Source organism: Anastrepha ludens, chromosome 3, assembly GCF_028408465.1.
Source record: "Anastrepha ludens isolate Willacy chromosome 3, idAnaLude1.1, whole genome shotgun sequence".
NCBI classification, from domain to species: Eukaryota; Metazoa; Arthropoda; class Insecta; order Diptera; family Tephritidae; genus Anastrepha; species Anastrepha ludens.
Genome location: NC_071499.1, coordinates 20,831,536 through 20,850,775, shown reverse-complemented (window position 1 = coordinate 20,850,775; position 19,240 = coordinate 20,831,536). Strand labels below are relative to the sequence as shown.

General features: G+C 38.4%; 1 pseudogene; it reads right to left on the bottom strand.

Moving 5' to 3' along the window:
- Positions 1 to 2,704: 2,704 nt before the first annotated feature.
- LOC128859440 (5S ribosomal RNA) lies at positions 2,705 to 2,824 on the bottom strand (annotated as a pseudogene).
- Between the last annotated feature and the right edge of the window lie 16,416 nt (positions 2,825 to 19,240).

Here is a 19,240-nt window from a genome sequence, read left to right as displayed (position 1 = left end):
ATACAAAATGCAGGTTTAAATTTTTTAATATGAAATAAAAGGCTTTGCATCATCAACAATTAAATCAATAGTTTAAGCCATTCTTGATCCGTGGCTCTTAGTACTTAATTATTTAATACTTTAACCCTCAGCACCTCTTATCTTCAATATTGAGTCTTATAGCCTTGACAAATTGTGGCATTAATCGGGATTAACGACTTAATTTGGAATTATGTCAAGAATTAAGTGCAACTAATGCGGATAGACAACTAGACTGAATTTTCATAATTTAGCGGATTAGGGGAATTTTTCGATGGCAACATTGCCGAGAAATGACAGTTAATATCTTGTGTGAATTAAAATTAGTGAAACTTTTAACGAGAAGAATAAGAAAGACTTCACGCAATGCTAGTTTGCACTAACACATTCGAAATTACGTTAATTCTTTTGACATTTTGGAGCAGTTTGAGAAATATAATTTAAGATTTTTTTTAAATAAATAATTATTTCTTAGTGTCAGGACAGCTAATACCCGTATTTGTCGCCTGCTGTCCATCTTTTACTGGCAAAACTCTCCAACAAACAAATCAGATGTTCACTAATCGGCGTAACAATCGTCTGTCACACTACAATTTTAATCAGAATTAACTCCGGTAATCCCGACCAACGCCGCGATCTGTCTATTCTATTTCGGCACTAAGTTAGTCACTAAGCCACTCCTATCATCCTTCTATTAATCAAGGCCCTTTTTGAGAAGCCACTAAATTTTCTACAATAGAGTTCTCGCTACCTTTCCAGTGTATTCGCATTTACTTTTTTCGGCTTTTTTCGCATCTCCCCTCTTCACTCTCACCCTAACGCCATCTTACTTTCCGAAGTTCGTATTCGCTGACGACCTGAGCGGCAGTTCACATGAAGCCTTAAAGTACTCTAAGAGAGCTCTGATGAGAGTTAAGGCCAAAGCTGTTGGTTATCTTTGGCTGTCTGATCAAGTATGAAAACAGCCTAGCAAACTTCTAACACCTTCATAGCGGTCACACTTAAGCCAGCCAATTTGGTCACGTCATCCTCGAATATTCTCTTACAACTCTTTACCGGCATGAGGCACTTCAGCCGAATGTATGAGTTTCAAATCCAGTTAAAGCATTTAAGAGAACTTGAAGAATTGCGCTACATAAATATGTAAATAATTGTATGCGTAGAAGAGTTGCTGAGAATCGTTCCACTTACACACACACACGAGTACACGCAAATAAAACTCGTGGAAAGCTAAGTCATGCAATAAAGAGTTTTGAAACAATCGCCATTCTTTGCATAACAACTTTGTAAGTCTTACATAAGTATGTTTGTGTGTACATTAGGATGGCCAAAGCAACATTGCTTTTTTATGCTGCTCCCAAAATTTTGTTATACAGCCGTAAAATTAGTCTCCTTAATATATAAATGTTTTCCCATTATTCCTACAAGGAACGTAGGTGATATTTCCATTTCCGAAAAATGTATCATTCAATTTTTTTTTCAATAACTTTGTTGATGTCTAATTCACAAGCGTCCAATAAAATTGACAACCGACGCCAATTGCAAAAATTGTAAATCTTCCGAAAGTGTAATTAATTTCGAGCTACCTAAGTATATTTTTATTTAATATTATAATAAAGGGTGGTTAAATTTCAAGCGTCGATGTTGAATGACCACACCTAAACGTCAACGACACCGTTGGACTTCTTTCTTTGGAATTATTTGAAAGAAAAGGTCTACATCGATAAGCTAGGATGAGATAATTCGGCTCATTAACGGCATAGAACCTCAATTATACCTCAGCTTCATCGAAAATTTGGACCATCGGATGGAGGCATTTGGCCAATATTTTCTTCCATACGTAATTGAGCCATACCAATATTATCATAATAAAGAGAAGTGACAATAATTTAAAAAAAAAAATTGTACTTTGTTCAAAATCAACACCGGCCCTTGAAACTTAACCACCCTTTATATTCACCCGTCAGTGCTTTGAAAACTACTATGGAATTTATATAGGAGAAAAAAGATTTTATTCATAAAAACAATTAATATTTTTATCGACACTTTTTAATATATTTTAATTTTTTGTTTTTAATATTTAATAAAAAATTTATATATTTATTTTTTTTATGAATTTAATACTTAAAAGAAAATTCAAATAGATTAAAAAGTGTCGATTAATATTTTTATTTTTTTTATTTTGAACATTTCTTTTTAAATTTTGATTGATTTTCAGTAGCATTTTGAAAAATAGTAAATTTTTTTAACAAATCATAGAGTATCAATTTGTGACGTTTATGAAAGGAAATTAAAAAAAAAGATGAAATTGTTTCATACCAAATACTCGGAAAAGTGCAAAAGTCCATTTTGCAAATTCACTCATAATTTTTAAAGCTCTGGCATCACAACACGCGGTGTTCGCAAGTGGTCCCCCATCTAAGTACTAACCGCGCCCGACGCTGCTTAATTTAGGCGATCGGACAAGAGCCGATGTTTTCAGCGTGGGTAGGATCGTTGGCACAAAAATTAAAAAACTAAAATATTAAAAACAAAAATATTAAAAACAAAAATATAAAAAAAAAAAAAAACTTGGCTGACTAAATAATTATACCAAATTTACGGAAAAGTGTATTTTCTTCTTTCTGTAAATTCACTCGTAATTTTCAAAGCTCTGCCTGCACGGTTGGGTACTAAATTCGGCAAAGGCCAACAACACGCGGTGTTCGCAAGCGGTCTCCCATCTAAGTACTAACCGCGCCCGACGCTGCTTAATTTCGATGATCGGAAGAGAACCGATGTTTTCAGCGTGGCTAGGGTCGTTGGCATAAAAATAAAAATAAAGATATAACATATATAAAAAACCTTAACTGACTAAATAATTATACTATATTTACGGAAGAGTATATTTTTTTCTTTCTGCAATTTCACTCGTAATTCTCAAAGCTGTGGCGGCATGGTTAGATACTAAATTCGGCAAAATCCAACAACTCGCGGACCCCCATCCAAGTACTAACCGCGTCCGACGCTGCTTAATCTCGGTGCTCGGAAGAGAACCGATGCTTTCAATGTGGACGGTCCCCCATCCAAGTATTAACCGCGACCGACGCTGCTTAATTTAAGTGATCGGAAGAAACCCGATGTTTTCAGCGGGGGTAGGATCGTTGGCATAAAAATTATTGTAGAAAACAAAAATATTTTAAAACTCAAAAAAAAAAAACTTGGTTGACTAAATAACTATCCCAAATTTGCGGAAAAGTGTCCTTTTTCCTTTTTGTAAGTTCACTAGAAATTTTCAAAGAAATTTTCAAAGCCCTGGCAGCACGGTTAGATACTAAATTCGGCAAAAGCCAACAACTCGCGGTGGTTGCAGGCGGTCCCCCATCCAGGCACTAACGGTGCTCGACGTTGCTTAATTTAGGTGATCGGACGAGAACCGATGTTTTCAGCGTCGGTCGGGTCATTGACATAAATATTAAAAACAAAAACAAAAACAAAAAACAAACTTAGCAGGCTAACTTCTTCGATCATAGAGCGATTTGGTGATACTCCCACCACAAAAAACAAAAAAATAAAATTAAAAATAAAAAGAAAATTATGTCCCATCCTAATACACGGACACGTACATAAGTCAGCTGCTTACACATTTGTACGATACTTTGTATGCAAGTAGGCTGGCTCAGTTTTGTGCTGGTCACGTTCGCAATTTGTTATTTTCCCATCAACTCATTTTGCTGACTTAGTTTAATGCCGCTCTGTTGCTATCGTTTTCCTCTCGCTCTTTCTATGCTGAGAGAATGCGCCGCAAATGAAATCTTCACTTCAACATTTATGATTGCACGTTTGACTTCATTGATTTCGCAATTGATTGGCGTGCACACATACATATATGGAATATTTACTCATATATAAACGCTCCTATGCAGTGAAATGTAGCATAGCTCTGGGCGCGTGCTGAACAATTTAGCAAATATGCGGACAATTGAGTAATGAATAAAAATCATAATTCAATAAAAATCAATGAACGCAAGTTGACTGCCATTCCCTAGGCAGGTCATTTGATTAGCAATAGTTTAAGTCTTTAAAAGAAAATCAGAGTTTGAAAATGTTTGTTGATTTTTGATAATTTTTTTATACACAGAGAAATATACGAAACATCATAAATCGGCACACACGCAATCGGATCGGATTTTAAATTTATAAATAATCAAGAATCAACAAGTATTTTTCATTTAATGAGCCGAACAACTTTGCCTCTTTCTTGCTGTCCACCACCCTTACATAGAGCAGGGGATTTTCGTATCTATATTTGAAAAAGCAACGAAAATTCTGTTAAAATTTTACTGCTTTCCATATCAATTGTTTTTACGAATATTTACTGTACATATGATTTCTTTCCTTTTTCCATAATATTGTTTCTAATTTTCCCTCAAGATATACATTCCATAACTTTATGTATCTTGCAAATGTGAAAGAATTATTTCTAAGCCGAATACTAACAAATAATTTCTTGTACTCACTTCGTTAACCCTCTTATGGCCATAGAAAAAAAATACTTTGCAGATGTTCTTGCTTCACCTCTGCGAAGACAGGCACCTTGCCGAATCGTTAATCAGACCTTATCAAAGGATGGGAATGTGCCCGTTGACGTGCATTCTAGTATTGAGTGAGCGAATTATATTCTTATGGTTCGAGCTGCTTTTTGAACGATAACCAAGTTTCGCTCTGGGTTGGAACAATGCCGAGGTTCAGCCTGGCTGAGGGCCCAAATTAAAAATAGCACAGTCGCATACGGAGTGACCTGTTTAACTGTGAACACGAACTTCTGTGCAGGCGGACCTAAAACACTCGTGGGGCTCAAACTGATTCAAAATTTAAGAAAAATACTTAAATCAAGGAGGTCAGGCCTCCAAGTCTGACACTCATGGGACCAAAGCTGATTCAAAATTTAAAAAAAGTACTTAAAACAAGAAGGTCGATCCTCTCAAAGGAGGTCGGGCTTCCATGTCTGACACTCGTGGGGCCAAAACTGATTCAAAATACTTCAAACAAGAAGGTCGGTCTTCTCAAAAAACCGACGGAAGTGGCTCCATCACAGCTACGAGCAAGATAGTGATCAGACCACCTGATTGATAGGAGACAGAAAAGGCCAGAACGAGAGGGCTGGTCCCAGCACGAGCAATGCAGAAGGCAACGGTAGCCGAGGGGGCTTGGACAAACTGGTCTCCAATCAGTTGATAACAGGAGTTTTGGGGTTAACTCCGCTTAAGGCGAATAATCCTGTCTTCACCTCAACATCTTACAGGGGTGGGGCATCTGTTCCAGGTTTAACCGACAGGTTGCCATAGAAGGACCTAGTATCTCTAGAGGGCCTACTAATGTAGAACAAGAGGGACTGGCTAAATATAACCGTCCCTTAACTCAGAGGTACTACGACAAAAAGGCGACCAATAGGACTTTTTTTAGACTTTGAGGTATGCAACCGGTCAGCTAACCGAAGTACAAGCCGAATCGCTAGAATCAGCAAGGGGAGCAGTATCCGATTTGGGAAAACTGGCGTATAATATCATTGGTTAGCGATGCACGCATTTCTGCTATGTCTGATTTTACAAGAAATTTCTTCTATAGAAAAGCAAATGAATTCATGCTTTTTATATATCACAGGTGCCAAACATTTTACTCAAGCAACATTAGAATTTACTCCAATAGTGCATCTCTCTTTTATTCAAACTCAAGCAGTATGCTTCGCCTGTTGTGAGACTGCAAGTAGTAGACTCAGGGAAGCAACAAAATGGTGTCTGGTAAGATAATCTCTATTTTCCAAGCAACTATCAGACAGATAACTAATGACGCACGGCCTGAAACAGAATTATACACACTCTCCTTCCGCCGAGATGGGGTGGGAAAAAGGAGCTTAACATCTTCGTCTGGAACCAACACGTATATATTCAACGACAGCTAGGGCCATCACAAACTCTCCGTAAGTAAGAAGCTCCCTTCATCTAATCTATGTTCTCCAGAAAAAGTGTTTACCGTCGCTCTTTGAGGCCCCCTTCAAAGAGGGCATGTTACGTTTTCGCAGATATTTTTCTGTTCGGCTTTCACAATAATTAATTTGTACATCTTTTCGCGATTTTTAAGTGGCGGGTCCCAAACTCAGCCCACAACCAGCTATCCTGGGATGCTTCGCCTTCTCACGTTAGCTCACTCCCGAACGGCTGTGCGGAAGCTACCCAGAGGATACTTGGGCTAATCTCGGATGTTGTGGGCAGCTTGAACCATATGTAGAAGAATAGTCCTGGCCACTCCCAAGTGAATGACGATTAGTATTGTAACTTTCTCCACTTGCGTGGACTTTTACATATGGAAACATCCTCCATTAAAATAATGTAGAACTCTTTTAAATAGCGTCTGCAGCCAGATCTCAGTATAAAAATAAATAAATGAGTGGCGCAAGCACTTCTGTTAGGTATTCAGCCGAGCTCCTCCTCCTATTTGTGTTGTGGTCTCGATGTTGTTCCACAAATGGAGGGACTACGAACGGCAGATTGTTTTTTGTGAGGAGTTTTTTTATGGCATAAATACACTCGAAGGTTTGCCATTGTCTGCCGAGGGGTGACCGCTTTTAGAAAAAGCTTTCTACTATTTGATGTTCATGCACGGAGATTCGAGCCTATGTAGAAGTCACGCACCAACCCATAAGGCTACGGCGGCCGAAATAACACCGGAAAAAACGCAGCCGATAAACTGGTCAAACTGGGTTCCGTAACGACCTCTTTGTAAAGATTAAACTCAGGACGTATATTATTTATAAGTTGTACTATCCACCTCCAGCATCTTCAGTAATTAGGTCATAATTGGAGTACGCCATTAGTCTGCAGAGCTACAAAAATTTAAAGGCCTGAATGTAATCTTAAGAGCACAGCCAGCCCATTTAACCCAAGCCTGACACTATTAGGTCCTCCGCCTTTCTTACCAGTCATTTATTGTCTACAGATCTCTCGCAGTAGTTCATTCGGCCGAACAATGTAGGCAGGCTTCCTCAGCAAAGTCTTCTCGCCTGGTATCATAGAAGTAAGACCGCACTCTCGTAGTTTCGCAAAGCAGCACCAAGAGGTCTTCTATACCAGCTTCGTCTCATTGGAGTTGGTTTTTATATTTGCCGTAAGGTATGGTATCTTGCCGTCTTCTAGGTATAGATCAGAAGTAGATCAGAGAGCCATTTCACTGAGAAAAGAATCGCTTCTGGATTTCAGAATCGTAGGACTGCCGATGCGCCACTTAACTTTACGTACCGTCTTATACGCTCCGTCCAAGATCGCTACAGTCAAGTGCGTATATCATCATAATAACCTAAAAAAGGGACTCTGTCTTCTGCGCCCCCAATCGAGAACTCGTTCCACCGCTGTCAACTCTAGAGTCCGAGACTGTTACCACAGATCCTTTGTTTACTACTTTCAGTTCGGTTCCGCTATGCCATATTTCTAAGCGCCTATTCCTGCATCCGCCACCCATGCAGGCGCTTTACGCCAGACCAGTCCATATCTGACGACTTTATTTCAAGCTTTGATATTAAGTTTTGAAAAATGATTGCCAGTTCCATGAAAGTAATAAGTCCAAATTGAAAAAAATACACTTCATTAGGTAGAATTTCACACAAATCTCACAGAAGGGTTAAACTCAGTTGCAGTTCACTGACCACTTTTCGTTTTTTGCCTTTTGTTGTTTCATAAAATTTCTTGTAGTTCCAGAGCAATAAGCACCGACGTCTGGCACTGAAGGTCAATGTGAAATATAAATCGAAAAGGTTATTCAATGAGCTAATTTCAAATTGAGTTGTATTTTCTATATTTACAAGTGCAAGTATTTGATTTTTATTTATTGAAGGCAATGAACGCAAAATACTCGAAATGGATGCGAGTTTGTTTGTGCATCTTAAGCAATCCTGTTCAGAAAAATTCACAAAGGCGATTAATTAAAAATTATTTCACTTCTTACATTGCATTGGGCAACTTTTTGAAGGTGACTAAGAGGAGCTTGAATAGTTGAGTGGCTTCTAGAGTGCATGCTCGGAGAAGCGTAAAATAGAGAGTCCTATTAAGAGTGCTTATTTGGAATTTAGTGTCCTTTTATATTTGTTTTTTTTTTTGCGACTGAGTTACTTACAAATGAAGAAATTCGATCTCAAAATTTTGTATAGTGAAATGCGTAATTCACAGGGTAATTGGGATGTAAAATGCGAATCAGAGCGGGCATTTTTTTCACGCTTTCACACTATGTTCTTCTTCTTCTCCTTTGAGCAGTCAAATCTCTCTCTCTCAGCTGCGGTGTTGGATATAAAAAAGCGCTAAAACGCCTATTTAAAGAAAAGAAAATGCCAAATTTTTTTGAGCTAATTAAAGAACAAAGTTTTTTACTGCGCGCGTATTTAAAATAAATGTTTTGAAATATAAGTAAAATAAAATATAATAATATATAAAAAATAACAGAAATTGTTCGCTTTTTAAAAGAAATGAGTTGTGTATGGCGTTGCTACTTAACTCGTAGGCGCAGGGGTGGTAAAATGTGTATTTAAAACTCGGATGTGGACATCGCGCGAATTACGATTGAAAAATTTGTATTTGGAAAGGATTTTTGAACGGTGTTGCCATTTATTTTTGATTAAAAAAGTGTTGGAATTGCTTTGTAATAAAAAGGAGGTGATTTAAAATAAAAAACTGCAACTTAAAACAGAACTGGTTTAATTTTTTGGTTGAAATGATTTGTGCATGGCGTTGCTACCTAACTTGTAGACGCAAAAGGTGTACAATACCGCAGATAAATTTTTTGTACTCGGAACATCACGCAAATTACAATTGAAAAAAATTTTATTTGTAAGATTTTTTGAATGGTGTTGCCACTCATTATTTTTCCAAGTGTTAGAATTGCCTTATAATAAAAACGAGACGGCTTAAAATATAAAATTGCAACTTAAAACAAAAATTGTTTTGCCTTTAATGGAAATGATTTGTGTAAGGCGTTGCCACTTAACTCGTAGGAACAGGGGGGAAAGATATATATTAAGTACATGGATGTGGATATCTCGCAAATACGGTTGAAAAATTTGTATTTTAAAAGTATTTTTGAATGGTGTTGCCATTTATTTTTGTTTAAAAAAATGTTGGAATTCCTTTGTTTATTACAAAGGTTGTGATTTAAAATAAAAATTTGCCACCAAAAATAGAAATTATTTACCTTTTAATAGAAATTATTTGTGCATGGCGTTGCCACCTAACTAGTAGATGCAAATAGGGGATAATAGTGCAGATAAATTTAGTACTCAGAACATCACGCAAATAACGATTGGAAAAAAATTATTGGAAAAATATTTTTTTAATGGTGTTGCCACTTATTGTTTTATTCAAAATGTGTTGGAATTACTTTATAATAACGAGGTTTTGCCTTTAAATAAAAATTTGCAATTAAAAACAAAAATTATTTGCGCATGGCGTTGCCACGTAACTCGTAAGCGCAAGTCGTATGTAATTGTACACATAAATTAAGTACTCGGATATGGGTAACACTAAATCAAGTTTGAAAAGTTTTTATATAAAAAGTATTTTTTGAATGGTGTTGCCACTTATTTTTTACCTGGAATTACCTTATAATAAAATGGAGGTGGTTTAAATAAAAAGCGGCAACCAGCCACAGAAATTTTTTGCTTTTTAATTAAATTATTTGTACACGGCGTTGCCATCTAACTCGCAGACGCAAATAATAGTACAGTCAAATTGCGTATTCCGATGTGGGCATCACGCAAATTACGATTGAAAAAATTGTATTTGAAAGTATTTTTTAAATGGTGCTGCCACTTAATTTTTTAATTCAAAACGTGTTGAGTGCGCTTTATAAAAACAGGAGCTGCGAAATTACGATTGAAAAAATTGTATTTGAAAAGTATTTTTCGAATAGTGTTGCCACTTATATTTTTTTCAAAAATTTTTGGAATTTCTCTATTATAAAAACGGGGTGCTTTAAAAAACAAATTACAAACGAAAACAGAAATAGTTTGGTTTTTGATTGAAATTATTTTTTTTATGGCGTTGCCACTTACCTCGTGGGCACAAGTGGGGGATAATAGCACAGACAAATTAAGTACTCTGATGTGCGCATAACGCAAATAACGATTGAAAATATTTTGCTGGAAAATTATTTTTTTAAGGTGTTGCCACTTTTTTTTTATTTAAAATGTGTTGGAATTGCTTTATAATAAAAAGCAGCGGATTTTAAAAATAAGAGTGCAACTAAAACCAGAAATAATTTGCTTTTTAATTGAAATTATTTTTTTATGGCGTTGCCACCTAACACGTTGGCATAGTGGGGGAAAATGTATATTAAATACTTTATGTGCGCATCACGCAAATAACCATTGAAATATTTTACTTGAAGATTATTTTTTGAATGATGTTGCCACTTATTTTTTATTCAAAAGTAGCACTTTATAACCATATAATAAAAAGGTCTTGCCTTAAAATAAACATTTGCAACTAAAACCAGAAATTGTTTGCTTTTTAATAGAAATTACTTGTGTACGGCGTTGCCACCTAACTCATAGGCGCAAGGTTGGAAAAATGTATATTAAGTACTTGCATGTGAGCATCACGCAAATTACGATTAGAGAAGTTGTATTTGAAAAATATTTTTTTAATGGTGTTGCCACTTATTTTTTATTCAAAAAGTGTTGGACTCACCTTATAATAAAAAGGAGTTAGCTTATAATATTCCTCATCCGATTATAGGGAGGAAAACAGGTACCACACAAGTTTATACGAAGTGCAAAGTTTGAAATTCTCGCATTTTCCTGCAGGGTGTCTAATAAGCAGCTTACAACCGCAAGCTGCTCTAAGCAAGTAAGTAAGTATGTGTGCGTATTATTGGTGACGCAACTGCAGTTGTTTGCGGTTGCGGTTGCACAACGACAACGGTTATTGCTCCTACCTTTGCCACATCTCTGGCTTCTGTCCAAAAATGCTGCCAGTTACTGCAGCTGAATTACTGACATAACGGTAACTTTTATACGAAACCAGATATGCATGCTTGAATGTGCAATGCGGACAGTCTCTTGTGTTCGCTACTCCTTTTCCTGTGTCGTCGTGCTGTTAATTCAATTGTCCTTGTCATGGTCTGGCTCACAATTAAAAGTGGAAATTGCAAACTTTGTTGCAAGGAATGTTTCGGAAACTGTTGCTGTTGTAAAAACTAAACACACACACACACACTGTTACATGTGCTTGGGAATAGTCTTGCAGAACAAATATTGGAGGCACATACATACATACATACATTAGCAGTATTATAGCTGGGTTTATGCCTTGCACATACTTTTATTTGTACGTGTGTGTGTGTGTGTGCGTGGTAGTATAAGTTTGCCTTTGCGAAGTCATCTTTTTGTTCTATTTCTAATTTTTTTTTTCATTTGCTTCGATGACTGCGTGTGCGTTCACTCAATGAAGCACACGTGTGTGTGTGCGCCTGCCTCCATGCGTTTGGCAGTTGGCAGCTTTTTGCAAGTTTGTAAAGATATTAAAACGGACATTGTTGCTTATTGTCTCTGTTGCTGAGTAACGAAGTGTTTACTTCTACCAAAATAAACTCACCTTGCACCACACATTAAATGTGCATACATACATACACACATACATACATACATGCATACATCGATACTTATGCCTGCACGAGTGGTTCCACTAGTTTTTGTTCTTCTTGTTTGTTACCACTTTATTTGTGTACTTTCATCGTAGGTTTGCCGCATTGAGAGCAATTTAGTGCTTTTTCCTTTAATTTTTTTTTTCTTCTCAAGTACTTTCCTCATTTTACGCACGTCCTGACAAGTTTGCTGATAATAATGAGAATACCTTCGGGTCAGAACCCTTTCGGTTAGCTCATTATTAAAAGAAAAGCAGAAACTTTACAAGAAAAAAAAAGTGGAACGAAGCAGAGAAATTTAATGCAGAGAAAATAGAAAACTTGGGTATTAAATTATTTATTATATTTATTTGTTTTTACCATCTACTAAGTTTACTTTTGGAGGCAGCTGCGTCCTCGTGCGAACCTACGCGCAGACGGATTTTATGATTGTATTTATCGCGACCTCTTAGCAATGGGGCTGATGGTAAACGAGGACAAAACGAAGTACCTCCTCTCATCAAACAGACAGTCGCCAGACTCGCGTATCGGCACTCACGTCATTGCTGACAGTTGTGATTTCAAGGCTGTAAGAGACTTCGTTTATCTAAGAACTAACATCAATACCGATATACATGTCAGTCCTAAAATCCAACATAGAATCTCTCTTGCCAACAAGTGCTACTTTGGACTAAGTAGGCAACTGAGCAGTAAAGTGCTCTCTCGACGAACAAAACTAACACTCTAAAAGGCTCTCATCATGCCCGTCCTAACGTATGGCGCAGAAACTTGGACGATGACAACATCCGATGAAGCGACGCTTGGAGCCAAAGATTCTTGGACCTTTGCACGGTGGCAACGGCGAATGTCGCAGGCGATGGAACAATGAGCTGTAATTAGCTTTACGCTCCGGCTCTGAAAGTATTCGACGCGGTACCAGCTGGTGGTAGCAGAGGAAGAAGAAGGTCTCCTCTGCACTTGAAAGATCAGGTGGAGAAGGACTTGGCTTTATTTGGTGTGTCCAACAGGCGCCGGTTATATATAAAACCATTAGCTGAAGGTGAAATCCAAAATAAACAAGACTGAGCTAAAATAATAGAAACGACAGGAGCTTTGTTCTAATAATTTCGAGTTTATTTATTCAAAATAGTTCCCACTGGCCTCAATACACTGTTTTGCGCGATCTAAAAGCTTTTGGAAAGAGTGTGTCAGGTCATTGACCGGAATCCGGAATGTCCTTCAGTACAAGCCTTTTGGATGGCCTCTACGGACGCAAAACGTTTTTCTTTCACCACCAAATTCAATTTTCCGAATAGGTAGAAGTCAAAGGGAGCCTCTTCAGGCGAATACGTTGAGTGATTGATGGTTAAAATGCGATTTCTAGTCAAAAAATCAGTCATAAGATTGCGGTATTTAGGATAAATTCGACAAATGCGATGCAACAAACGCTTCCATACGTCAAGATAGAAAATTGCATTGACGGTTTGGCCCATTGGCATGAACTCCTTGTGGATAATTCCCTTAGAATCGTTGAAAACAAATGAGCATCGACTTGTTTTTTGATCTCTCTACACGCGATTTTTTGGGTGGTGGCTCATCTGGGGCCTTCTATGCGGCACTTTCACGCTTAGTTTCAGGTTCATGTTGGAAACTCCCCGTTTCATTACCAGTTCCAATGTTGCAAAAGAAGTTCTCGTCTTTTCTCGCCTCTTTAATGAGGTTTTTCGAATGTTGAATTCTGAGCAATTTTTGGTCCTCAGTTAACTTGTGCGGAATGAAACGTGCACAGACTTTTCGAGAGCCCAAATTATCAGTTGAAATGCGATAAATCGATGTCTGAAGATATTCAACTCCCGTTTCATGAATTTCAACGATGATTTCGGTTCATGTTTTATAAATTTACGAACAATTCGCTGAAGTTTTTGGTGATTACTGATTTTGGGCGGCGTATGTTCATTGTCTTCCATCTCTGAAACATGTAAACCACTCATTTTGGCGCAAGATAGACAATCATCGCCATAAACTTTTTTCCTCAATTCAAATGTTTCGGTAAAGGTTTTACCGATTTTAAAACAAAATTTGACATTAGCTTTTTGTTCGAAACTCATTTTTGTACCGTTGACACAAACATACTGACACTTTAGATGCAATAACATCGCTTCCACTGAACCTGATGTCACCAAGCTTTCACTGGAAGTCAGTTAGCCATTTTTATGACGCCAGTCTTGTTTATTTTAGGCTTCACCTTGTATGTAGATGTAATTGGCTCTTACACCCTTTACTGGGTGTTTGATTGAGCTCTTTCTGCAATTTCACTCGATTTAGCGCCTTGAAGCTGCCCTATTTTTAATGGGGTTCAATGTTTCTGTACAAAAAATTTCTGCAGCTTCTTATTTTGCAAAACTTAGAATGTTTAGTAGTACAAGAAAAAAATCAAAAAAAATAACAATAACAACTCTAATGCGAACGAAATGGCAAACCTACCTTTTACGCGTGGGTGCCAATCGTCTAGTGACTTGAAATTCTTACATGTATGTATATATATAATTGGCGCGTACATTTCAGTTATGTGTTTAACCGAGCTTCTCCTCCTATTGGTCTGTGTGTGTCTTGATGTTGTTCTACAATTGGAGGGATCTACAGTTTCAAGCCGACTCCGAGCGGCAGATATTTTTTATGAAGAGCTTTTTCATGGCTGAAATACACTCCGAGGTTTGCCATTCTTCATTGTCGTCTTCTTTTTGGTCCTTCATTGAGACTCGAATCTACGTTCCCTCTGAATTCCGAATATTAGTAAGCACCAACCCATTCGGATACGGCGTCCGCCGTTTGCTGGAGGCAAATATCAATATTTTCGACAACTGTTCTTCTTTGATTGCTCTTCATCGAGGTCAGAGGGACATTTGTGATGTGTACGGAGAAGGTGTCATAGGTGAGTCTTTGGTTTGCAAAGTTCAAAAATAGTGAATGCCGGCTTTGAGGTCGATGACACGTCCCTCAGCGGAAGGTCTTCTGAATTCGATAAAGAATGTCTCAAATCACTTTTGAAGAAGAACGGAGAACGGTCGCCCAACCAGTCGTGAATTGGGAAAAAAATTAGCCGCGATCATAAAACGCGAAAGCGAAGCGTCAAGCCGGATCTTCATCCAAAGAAATGTGTTTAGTGCGACTGGGAGGGCATGGTGCGCTGCGAAATGCTCGAATGGAATGCCACGGTCAACAAGAAGCTCTGCATTGCCCAGCTGCACCGCGTGAATGAGGCTATTTGACTGAAAAGACCGGATCAAAGTGGTCAAACCATACTCATTCACAACAACGCCTGACGTCATGTTGCACAAGTCGTCAAAGCCTCACTCCAAGAACTCGAGTGGGAGGTCCTTCAGGATCCGTCGTTTTTGGTGGAACGAAGTGGTCAAACCATACTCATTCACAACAACGCCTGACGTCATGTTGCACAAGTCGTCAAAGCCTCACTCCAAGAACTCGAGTGGGAAGTCTTTCAGGATCCGTCGTTTTTGGTGGAACGGCATCAACAAATTGGAAGAGAGTTGGAAAGAGGTTGTAAGGAACAACGGCGAATATAAAGGGTGTTTCCAAAAACAGGTGTTACAGGTGAATGGATTGCGCTATCGAGAGATGATTAACGATTTTTTATGGCCGGAATTGGGTGGTATTGATCTGGACAACGTTTATTTTCAACAAGACGGCGCTACGTGCCACACAAGTAACGAAACCATTGATCTTTTAAGGGAAAAGTTTCTTTATCCTGATATCTCTCGAAGTGGTGATCGCAATTGGTCATCGAGATCTTGTAATTTAACACTTTCTGACTTTTTTCTTTGAGTGCACGTGAAAGAGAAGGTCTACGACAACAGCCCAGGGTCGATTCAATACCTCAAAGATGGAATTCGTGAGGCCTTCGAGGACATAGAGCAGCCACTTTGCAATTCGGTTATGGAAAATTTCGTGAAAAGGATATTGTCCTGTAAGCCTGGTCGTGGTGATCATTTGCTGATCTTATTTTCCACTATTAACGGCATACCTTCCTCTTTATAATGAGACAAACATCCGATCATTTATATTAAAAAATAGCATTTTTCTTTGAATATCAAAATAACACCTCTTATTAAAAAACCCTTTATAATTGATGAATTTATTGATATAATTATGGCTTTTTGTGTAAATAAAAGTCTTCGGTAAAAAAGCTACGAACTTATTCCCCAACCCGATACATATTGTTTATTGCAAAAAATAAAAACAGATGGCAATAAATGAAATTAATTTCAAAAGCAAAAAAATTTCAAGCAAAAAACTGCGTATTTTGTAAATTTCCAACTATGAACTACAATACACTTCAGGCAAATCTCGCATGTTAGTTTAGGTGTTCAAGCCAAAAACAAGAAAAGTAATTCAAACTCCAAACGCCAGATGACCTACCCTCTAAATATTTAAGCCACTAATCGCAATTTCAACAAATGCAACATCTTTCGAAATTTCTTCAATAATTTGTTAAACGTTGGAGGGGAAAAATTAAATAGTTTGAACGAATGGTGTGAGCAAAGAAACTCATACAAAAGTTCTTGGCCGTTATCTTCGATATTTAGTTTGTGCGCATTTAAGGCATCCAATTTCTAGCCACAAAGCCACAAGTTTTTTGCACTTTACCAAAAACTGCTGCGTTCGCTTCGAATGCCTGCCACTTTTCTATATCGTTGCGCTTCATTGCGCTGACTGGCCAGAACCTCATTTGGCCAGCGGAAGGAACTAACAAAACTCGCAGCTCAAAGCGAAAATATAATCAGCTCCCTCGTTGCTGTCAGCTATGCGAAAATGAATAAGAAATTTTTCAAAATTTGTTTCGTTTAATTGAAACGGAAAACTTTCTGAGCCTTTAAGCACGCAGCGCTTAACCAAAAAACTCGCTTCAACCGCACACACACACACACACGCACACAGCAGCGCAACCAAATGAATGCCAAAATGCCAGAGCACAGTTCGCACAATTCATGTGACCACCCACACACACACATTCCTACTCAGAATAGTGTCGTGCAACCACTAATGCCATTGGCCGTATTACGTGCCCACTCAAAAATATGTGCATGCACTCACCCACACACACTTGCACACACACACAGAGTATTAATCATAAAGTACACCTACACACAGACGCGATTATAAAATGTGGGAGGATTTTCAAGCAATTACAGTTTTAGAGCATTTAATGAATAAATGGGCGTGAAATTGTTATACATATGTATGTATGTGTGTGTGTGTGTGAATGTACACTCCGATACACTCGCACAACAGCTGTAATACTCACTTTTATTTGCAGCTCTGCCTTTACTTTTACTTTTTTCCGCATCCTGTCTGAATAGTTTGTTTATTTTTCTATGTGAATTTGCAAATGTGTGTGTGCGTGTGTGTGTGCTTAGTTGAATTGGAATTTTTGTATGTAGTTGCAATTTGGCTTCGAAATTTTCTGCCAGATTTTGGCTTTTTGTTCCGGCATTACGCCCAGCCATACTGCCACGGCTGCCTTCCGCTTCAGCAATTTGTGCTTTGCCGAGTGGATTTGCCAACGGGTGTCGCAAATTAATGTGAACACTGAGTGTTTATTTGTTGTATGATTTATTTTCTATTTTTTATTCTTATTTTTTGTGAAGTAACCAGGGAGAAAATTTCAAACTAACTTTGATCAATGGCTGGTGCCTTCTTCAACTCGATGACTTCAGTTAGTTCTCAGGTGAAACCAATGAAACGAGTGTAGCTCGAATAGTTACATTTTCATTGATAACCAAGCGGTTAATAACGCAATGATGGCTCCTTGCACTAACTCGGAATGTACTCAACAATGCAGATCCAAAATAAATGAGCCCTGCAGAAATGGGCAGGCTACTATTCCCTGGATATCAGTAGAATAGAGAGAGAGGAATAGAAGGAAATGAGAGAGAGCCGATGAGCATGCTAAGAGAGGCATTCGCTTGCTGAGATTGAGCACGTCAGAAACATCTCCTTTCTGAAAACGGAACTACCAGGTACATACCTATGAAATGAGACTTTCATTGGACTAATAAGTCCATAGATGTCGCTAGGAGTATTTTTAGATCATCCCAAATGTCTTGTTTTTTTTGTCTGTCATCTGTCAACAATATTCAGTTCATTGTTTGTTACGTTTCATCAAACAATGCATTTTTGTCGCTCATAAAAATGTCGAATTTCCTGCCTTTAAACTGCGATTTGCGGACATCGTTGATTTTCTGTTATCAATTGAAGAAAAACGCTTCTCAAGCTCATCAAATGCTTATAGAAGCTTTAGTAGCTCTAGGTAGAGTACAGTGCTTTAGGTGGATTGAAAAATTCCGAAGCGGTGATTTTAGCGTGGACTAACGAGGACCGTGGCCGGCCACCGAAAAAGTTTGAGGACGCCGAATTGCAAGCATTGATGGATAAAGATGATGGTCAAACGCAAGAAATGATGGCAGAGCAGTTGGGAGTGACCCAAAAAACCATTTCCAACCGTTTGAAAGACATGGGCATGATTCTAAAGATCGGAAGATGGGTGCCGCATGAATTGACAGAAAGGCAGCAAGAGAACCGAAAAACCACTTATGAAATGCTGCTCTCCCGGTTCAAAAGGAAGTCTCTTTTGCATCGAATCGTTGCGGGTGATGAACAATTGGTGTATTTTTCCAATCCCAAGCGTAAACGATCGTATGGTCCGCCCGGCCACAAGCCAATAACAACGGCCAAACCAAATCGCTTCGGCGGCAAGGCAATGCTGTGTGTTTTCTGGGATCAGCGTGGTATGATTTGGTACGAGTATTAAAACCAGGTGAAACAGTTGACGGTGCACGCTACCAATGACAATTGGCCGATTTGAACAGCGCTATACACCAAAAACGCCCAGAATATGCCGATTGGCGTCACAAAGTAATTTTTCTTGATGACAATGCACCGCCACATCGAGCAAGAGCGACCCGGGAATTGGTGGAGACGTACGATTGGGAGTCGCTGGTGCATGCGGCTTACTCACCAGACTTGGCGCCTTCCGATTATCATTTGTTTGCATCGATGGGCCACGCACTTTCCGAGCAGCGCTTCAATTCCCACGAAGAAGCCAAAAAATGGCTCGATGATAGGTTTGCGGCCAAAGACGGCGAATTTTTTTGGCGCGGCATCCACAAATTGCCTGAGAGATGGGAAAAATGTGTCGCTAACGATGGCTATTATTTTGAATATTAAATTTGTAATCATTTTTTGTTAATAAACGTTTCAAATTGAAAAAAAGTCTCATTTCATAGGTATCTACCTAGTATATGAGGACTTAGCTCTGGAAACGCAGTCGATATGGGAGCACTCAACCTCGTACAAAACTACCAAAATTATGCTAAGGACTTGGAATATGAAAACTACAGACTTTATTTTATGACTCTCTCGAAAAGACTGCAAAATATTGGTTGAAGTACTGACGGGACACTGCCTCACCCCCCAACACGCAGTCAAAATGGGATTAGTTCAGAGCGATTCGTGCAAATCATGGAACGAAGCGATGCAACGAAGCAGATATCTACAGCCA